Raw genomic sequence first — 9,010 nt, 5'->3', positions numbered from 1 at the left:
CTGCAGTGGCAGCATGAACTGCAGGAGACAATGGTAAGAAGGGCCAACAGGGGAAACCCATGGTAACTGATAGGGCTGTCCATGAGTCCATGTGAGTCAACTGCACAATTTCCAAAATACACAGGGGACCCAGGGAAGGGAGCCAGAGCTCGCATCACTGAAAGTATGTGCAGAGCTCGAGAAATACTACGTACAACTGTTGTTGGGTAGCTTCATTTTCCCCAGGCTTGCAGGGCTGGAGCTATACAAGTTCTATATCTGCATCACAGTCACTGGATACCAAGGGTATCTTCCATCTTCAACTTGTTCAGACAAGTTCTTTCCTAAAACGGGCTTCTGAAGACACAGCTGCTTGGAATTGCAGCTGTCACCCATCCTTCTTACATTTCTTGCCTGTGTCCAGATGAGCTAAGAGGCACTAAGTGTAGCTGAGGTCACTGAAAAGATTTTTAAATAAGCTATTTTAAAAGTTACTGACATCATCAGCTCAGAGCTGTTATTTCTGGGTCAGCAAAATGTCTTCTCTGCAGCAATGCTGATCACTGCCTGATTGCACAGGACCACAGTAGGTACCAGATCTCAGTGGGTGCCAAGAACACAGTGAGATCACAGGCCTTCTAGAAGCTAACCTTCCATAAAAGATAGAGGAAACTATTTCCCAACAGAATTTAAACCAAGTGTTATATCAGATTATGGCTTGGTCCTGAAAATATTTGACACTTTAGAAATAGTAAGTATATATTTCATTCTGATTCAAACTGACTTCTCATTTCTTTAAAAGATGCCTTAGTCTCATAGGGAAAAAAGTTAAAATTGAGGTTTATTTAAATATTTAGTGAATAACTCTGGGAAGGAAAACTGGACCAGATAACATCCAAATTGTTTTTTGACACCTAGATTCTGTAATGATTCACCCACATTTGCTTTGTTTAACTTTTTCAAGTCCCCATTTTCTGATGTTAAGGCTGATAGCAAAAGAGAAATAATTCATCTCTTCCTGGGAAGGACAGAGGTCAACGCATCTAAGACTTGTATTAACCTTCCAAATGCTATAAACCATTTTTTAAATGGCAAACTTCTAAACATTTGATCAACTTGAATCAATAACAATAATAATAAGCTAAGTTTTATAGAATGCTTACTATGTTTTGGCATTGTGCTAAAGCCTTCATTTATTTTAATCTCGTCTAATCCTCCCAATCTAACAAGGCAAATGTGATTATTATTCCCCCGCTTACAGATGAGGCAGCCAGCACAGAGATGTTAAATGACTTGCCCAAGGACCTACAGATTGTCATATTAAGTGAAGTAAATCAGACAAAGACAAATATAATATGACATTACTTATATGTAGAATCTTATCTGGAGTAGGAAACGGCAATCTACTCCAGTATTCTTGCCATGGACAGAGGAGCCCTATCACTTCATGGCAAATAGATGGGGAAACAGTGGAAATAGTGTCAGACTTTATTTTGGGGGGCTCCAAAATCACTGCAGATGGTGATTGCAGCCATGAAATTAAAAGACGCTTACTCCTTGGAAGGAAAGTTATGACCAACCTAGGCAGCATATTAAAAAGCAGAGACATTACTTTGCCAACAAAGGTCCGTTTAGTCAAGGCTATGGTTTCTCCAGTGGTCATGTATGGATGTGAGAGTTGAACTATAAAGAAATCTGAGCGCCAAAGAATTGATGCTTTTGAACTGTGGTGTTGGAGAAGACTCTTGAGAGTCCCTTGGACTGCAAGGAGATCCAACCAGTCCATCCTAAAGGAGATCAGTCCTGGGTGTTCATTGGAAGGACTGATGTTGAAGCTGAAACTCCAATACTTTGGCCACCTGATGTGAAGAGCGGACTCATTGGAAAAGACCCTGATGCTGGGAAAGATTGAGGGTGGGAGAAGGGGACAACAGAGGATGAGATGGTTGGATGGCATCACCAACTCAATGGACATGGGTTTGGGTAGACGCCGGGAGTTGGTGATGGACAGGGAGTCCTGGCATGCTGCCATTCATGGGGTCGCAAAGAATCAGACACGACTGAGCAACCGAACTGAAATGAACTGAATGGGCTATAGTCCATGGGGTCGAAAAGAGTCAGACACAACTGAGTGACTAACACACATACTAACACATATATATAATATAAAAAAAGATACAAATGACTATTTACAAAACAGGAATAGACATACAGACACAGAAAACAACTTACAGTTACCAAAGGGGAAAGAAGGGAGAGGGATAAATTAGAAATTCAGGATTAACAGATACATACAATTATATGTAAAATACATAAGCAACAAGGTCCGACTGTAGACTATAGGGAACTATATTCAATATCTAGTATTAGCCTATAATGAAAAAAATGCATATATAACTGAATCACTTTGCTGTACACCTGAAGCATTGTAAGTCAAATATACATCAATAAAAATACTTAAAGGACAAACATTATTCATAAAAATAAATGAGAAAATACATACATACATACATACACAAATACATGGCTTGCCCAAGGCAGCTCAGCTCATAAGAATGATGGGCTGAGATTTGATCCAGGTCTACCTCTTTCTAGGGCCTAAAGCTCCATACAACACCTGGCATACAGTCACCTTAAGCTCTGGTGCTTGGCAGCCAAGAGAAATCAAGCATTAAATTCACATCAGCCTCCAAAAAGAGCCACCATTTCCATAGAAGGAAAAAAACTTAATTGATTCTTTATTTTTAAAAAATGCTTACTGTGTATTTTTCTATCAGTTCAGTTCAGTCACTCACATAAGTCCAACTCTTTGTGACCCCATGGACTGCAGCACGCCAGGCCTCCCTGTCCATCACCAACTCCCGGAGTCTACTCAAACACATGTCCATAGAGTCACTGATGCCATCCAACCATCTCATCCTCTGTCATCCCCTTCTCCTTCTGCCTTCCATCTTTCCCAGCATCAGGGTCTTTTCCCATGAGTCAGTTCTTCGCATCAGGTGGCCAAAGTATTGGAGTTTCAGCTTCAGCATCAGTCCTTCTGATGAATATTCAGGACTGTTTTCCTTTAGGATGGACTGGTTGGATCTCCTTGCTGTCCAAGGGACTCTCAAGAGAATTGGAGAACCAGTACCACAGTTCAAAAGCATCAATTCTTCGGCACTCACCTTTCTTTATATAGAAGTCCCTGAATAAAATATCCCTACAATAAATGCAATCTTATGTTCTGGATAGCAATTTCTTAAAATTTCTCAACAAATATGAGGTACAGAAATACTCACCTTCAAAAAGGTGTTAAAACAGTAGGAGTTATATATAAAGCTCTCTGCCATAATCCAGAAATAACACTTGAAAACACACACATGCACACACACACATATAAAATCTGAAAGGAATATCTTCTAAGCAATTGTGCATGTAAATCATCTTTCATTAAAGTGCTTAAGATAAAAATTTGAGATTTTAGTCTTTGGCAAAGTACTTAGTGTATATATTCTAGTTGGTCAATTAGGAGCAGATGTATAAGCAGAAATAAGTCATTATTCAATAAATTAAAGTGGTGATAGCCATATAGAAAAAAACAGATACATTTATATTCTACATTTCACACCTTATATCCCAATGACTTCCAGATGGATCAAAAATATAAATATTAAAAATGATATCAAGAAAGTCTGATCAGAAAGCACAAGATAAAATTATTTTTATCATCCTAGAGTGGTGATGCCATAAGAGATTGATGGATTTAATTACATAAAAGTTTTTAAAAACTATGTGTGAGAAAAGCATCACATACAAAGCAAAAAGATGTGTCAAGTCAAAAAACATTGTACTAAACATCCCAGACAAAAGACTTATTTCCTTCACACAAAGAAATAAAATATAGAGACCACAGAAAATGGGCAGAGAACATAAAGAGGAAAGGGAGTTCAAATGATTTCCTAAACTTATGAAAAATGTGTGAACCCATAAAAGGAATCAACAAAAAGAGATGAGATGTTATTCTTTACCTATCAGATGGCTCAGAGTCAAAACTTAGATAGCACCTTGTGTTGACGAAGGTGTGGGGAAATAGGCACATGGCTGGTAGGAGTGTAAAGGAGAGCAAACTCCACAGAAGGAAATTCAGCTATATTTATGAAAATTCCCCAAAGCATATACTCTTTGACCCAGCAAATCTGTTTCTGAGCAAAAATCCTATGGATATATTTCAGTTCAGTTCAGTCGCTCAGTTATATCCGACTCTTTGCGACCCCATGAACCGTAGCACACCAGGCCTCCCTGTCCATCACCAACTCCCGGAGTTCACCCAAATCCATGTGCATTGAGTCGGTGATGCCTCCAGTCGTCTCATCCTCTGTCGTCCCCTTCTCCTCCTGCCCCCAATCCCTCCCAGCATCGGGGTCTTTTCCAATGAGTCAACTCTTCACATGAGGTGGCCAAAGTATTGGAGTTTCAACCTCAGCATCAGTCCTTCCAATGAACACCCAGGACTGATCTCCTTTAGGATGGACTGTTTGGATCTCCTTGAAGTCCAAGGGACTCGCAAGAGTCTTCTCCAGCGCCATGGTTCAAAAGCATCAATTCTTCGGTGCTCAGCTTTCTTCACAGTCCAACTCTCACATCCATACATGACCACCAGAAAAACCATAGCGTTGACCAGACGGACCTTTGTTGGCAAAGTAATGTCTCTGCTTTTGAATATGCTATCTAGGTTGGTCATAACTTTCCTTCCAAGGAGTAAGTGTCTTTTAATTTCATGGCTGCAATTACCATCTGCAGTGATTCTGGAGCCCCCAGAAATAAAAGTCTGACAGTATTTCCACTGTTTCCCCATCTATTTGCCATGAAGTGATGGGACCAGATGCCATGATCTTAGTTTTCTGAATGTTGAGCTTTAAGCCAACTTTTTCACTCTCCTCTTTCACTTTCATCAAGAGGCTCTTTAGTTCTTTTTTGCTTTCTGCCATAAGGGTGGTGTCATCTGCATATCTGAGGTTATTGATATTTCTCCCAGAAATCTTGATTCTGGCTTGTGCTTCCTCCAGCCCAGCATTTCTCATTATGTACTCTGCATAGAAGTTAAATAAGCAGGGTGACAATATACAGCCTTGACGTACTCCTTTTCCTATCTGGAACCAGTCTGTTGTTCCATGTCCAGTTCTAACTGTTGCTTCCTGATCTGCATATAGGTTTCTTAAGAGGCAGGTCAGGTGGTCTGGTATTCCCATCTCTTTCAGAATTTTCCACAGTTTATTGTGATCCACACGGTCAAAGGCTTTGGCATAGTCAATAAAGCAGAAAGAGATGTTTTTCTGGAACTCTCTTGCCTGTATGCAAATAAGAAGTATGCAAGGACTCTGCTCATTGAAGTATAAAGTAGCACCTTGCATCATTCTCTTTCTTTCTCCTTCTTGGTCATCATAACACTTAGTAATACTGTTCTTACAATAATCTGTTTTGTGTGTCTCCCCCTCAAGTGTGTGCATGTGAAGAAAGGGTGACCAGCAGGCTTGCTTGAGGAAGTGATTCTGGGTTTGCTTTCTCATAGTGCTACTTCCTTTCATAAACGTGGACTATTACATACTACGTTTTTGTTTTCTGTCTTGTTTACTGAGAGAGAAGCAGGCACTCAAGCCTTGGACTGACATATCCAGAATCATATAGAGAGACAGGAGGGGAACTAGAGCATAAAAATTTCTGTTTCAGGATGAATCACAGATCTCCTGACGTTGTTCATGGAAACTGTTTGCACTCCCTGTTGGATTACTGATGAACCCGAAGATGCTTTTCATGTTGCTTTCCATGACCTGTCTCTATGGACAGAGTAAGCTTAACACTGGACTCAGTCCCATTGAGTCTAGCCAGTTGGATTGCCAGTCTGAACCTGGAGCTTCTCCTGGTAGAAGGACAAAGCACCAAAAAGCAGGCTGTGAGCCCAGCATCTAGAACAGCACCTGGCACATATTAAAGTTCTATAAATAGTACTTATAGAATAAATGAATAGATGGATGGATATACTGGTAAGTGAAAAAGGGCAGGGTACACAATGGTGACACTGCATGCTGTCCTTTGTACAAAAAAATTATATTGCTCCCATCTGCACAGGCTGCTGCTGCTGCTGCTGCGTCACTTCAGTCGTGTCCGACTCTGTGCGATCCCAGAGATGGCAGCTCACCAGGCTCCCCGCTCCCTGGGATTCTCCAGGCAAGAACACTGGAGTGGGTTGCCACTTCCTTCTCCAACGCATGAAAGTGAGAAGTGAAAGTGAAGTCGCTCAGTCGTGTCCGACTCTTAGTGACACCATGGACTGCAGCCCACCAGGCTCCTCCGTCCATGGGATTTTCCAGGCAAGAGTACTGGAGTGGAATGCTATTGCCTTCTCTGTCTGCACAGGCTAGCTTCTGCATTTGGTGGTTGCAGAATATTTTAATGTCAGGACAGAGATTCTTCTTGGAAAACAGTTGTCAGTCTATTCTTCCAAATATACAAATATGTAAATGACTAATCAAAGTTGTGTATCAGAAGCAATAATGATTTTTAACTAGAAAAGTCTCAAAGCGGATATTACTAGGATAGCTCTGTGATTTGCTTTCAGGAGTATAGTGTTCTAGTTCTCTGAGGGCATGAACATGCCACAGAAAGAAAAATTTTAAAGGGCTCTGAACAAAGCTGGGAGTGGGATGCAGTAGATAGGCAGATATGTAACAACATAAAGTCACAGTGATCCCACCAAGACAGCAGGTTGGAAAGTAATATACCAAAAGTGACTAATTATATTGGTCTTCTCTAAGAAATTGTTGAATGTCAATCAATAAGTTTTGAGGGAAGGGACGCTGACAAAAAGTAATTGCTTTTAAGGAGCTTGTATTAAGCTTTCTGATCATAGAGAACAAAAATCACTGCTATTTCTTAACAACTAAAAGTATATCTATTGAAGCAGGGAAATATTTTTTTTCTATTTCCTACATAACAAATGGGATAGATGAGGAGAAACTTACAGATGATCCAAGAGTTGTGAGAAAATCATTGAGAAATAAACTTAAAAGATAGAGTTAGAGCATTGCCTATCTTTTTATCACTCAGAAAGATCATGTGACTTGATAGGTTCCTGCTGCTAAGTTGCTTCAGTCGTGTCCAACTCTGTGCGACTCCATAGACGGCAGCCCACCAGGCTCCCCCATCCCTGGGATTCTCCAGGCAAGAACACTGGAGTGGGTTGCCATTTCCTTCTCCAATGCATGAAAGTGAAAAGTGAAAGCGAAGTTGCTCAGTCGTGTCCGACTCTTAGCAACCCCATGGACTGCAGTCTACCAGGCTCCTCGGTCCATGGGATTTTCCAGGCAAGAGTACTGGAGTGGGGTGCCATTGCCTTCTCCGATAGGTTCCTACTAACTGGTTATCATAGGATGAGTTCTTTAATCAGGCTCTAAATCAGACAATGCTTGTCTATACAAGTTTTCTATAGACTTTGGCCCATTAACTGCTTGCTTCCACAAAATCAAAGGTAAAGTCCAACAAAAAAAAAGCAGCAAATATTACAAGGTTCTTTTAATCTGGCTGGTAGCAGTGCAAACCACTCCCGCACCCCCGCACCCCCGCACCCCTACCCCCACCACCACCCTTGACCTCCAGGAATTATTCAGCCTTCTGCTTTCTGGTGGTTCTGTCCTAGTCTCATGGGATTTCACTCCACACAGATCAGTCATCAGCCAAAGATTCTCGAGGACTGCCCTGCAGATATCCAGAGTATTCTCTCTCACTCTCTCCCCAAACCTCTCCTCACTGATATTCTGTACTGTAAATTCTAGCCAGTTTTCACTAATTCTGATCTCTGCTCCTCAGTCCCACTGGAGGCCACTAAGCACTCTTTCCATTCTCCTTCCAGCTCCATGGCCTGGAAGTGGCTGTAGACAGCAAGCTGGGACAGCCGTTGAGCTTACCCTGTGTGTATTTCACAGTCCTATGCTACCTGCAATCCACCGTCTGGAAACAGTGTCATATATTTTGTTTAATTTTCTACCTTTTTTTCATTACAGGAGCAAAATTCTTGTTTCAGTTAAATCTCCTTGAGAGGAAGTACAAGTCAACTTTATTCTTCATAAAGTAGAAAGATACTCCAAGAGTATCTACTAGATCAATTTACATGATATAATGATATTGTGGTTATGTTTTATACACATAGACACACCATTTCTTATCTTTTAGGGCTTCTGACTAAGTGATATAATTTCTAGGATTCATTTCAAAAATATGGGTGAAAGTGAAATTGCAATGGGGTGAACACTGACTATGAATGGATAATTATTGAAGTTGGGTGAAAAGTATGTAGTGTCTACTTTTTAATGCTTAAAATTTTCCATAATAAAAAGTTTTCTGAGATCAATTATAAGAACCTCTATGCTTAAGGCCCACTTCACGACTTCTACTATGTCAGCTGAGTAAGAACAAAGGAGCTGAGAGCAGGCCTTTATGGTAGAAAAGGGCAGAACACAAAGGAATGTGGGGTGAAAAAAAAAGAAACCGAAGGATAAAGAAACAAGCTAATGGCGATCTTCAACTGCTGTATCTTATCAGCTCAGAAGAAACCCCTCCTGAAAGGGTATAAATGAACTTATCTACAGAAAAGAAGTAGAGTTACAGATGTAGAGAAGAAATTTATGGTAACCAGGGGATAACGGAGTAGGGAGGGATAAATTGAGAACTGGCATATACACACTACTATATATAAAATGTGGGCTTCCCTTGTGGCTCAGATGGTAAAGCGCCTGCCTACAATGCGGGAGACCCAGGTTCGATCCCTGGGTCGGGAAGTTCCCCTGGACAAGGAAATGGCTACCCACTCCAGTATTCTTGCCTGGAAAATCCCATGGACAGAGGAGTCCGGTAGGCTACAGTCCATGAGGTCGCAAAGAGTCAGACACAACTGAGCGACTTCACTTCATATATAAAATGGGCTTCCCTGGGAGCTCAGCTGGTAAAGAATCCACCTGCAATGTAGGAGATCTTGGTTCAATTCCTGGGTCAGGAA

Source organism: Bubalus bubalis, chromosome 12 (assembly GCF_019923935.1).
Source record: "Bubalus bubalis isolate 160015118507 breed Murrah chromosome 12, NDDB_SH_1, whole genome shotgun sequence".
Taxonomy (NCBI): Eukaryota; Metazoa; Chordata; class Mammalia; order Artiodactyla; family Bovidae; genus Bubalus; species Bubalus bubalis.
This window is presented reverse-complemented; position numbering follows the sequence as displayed.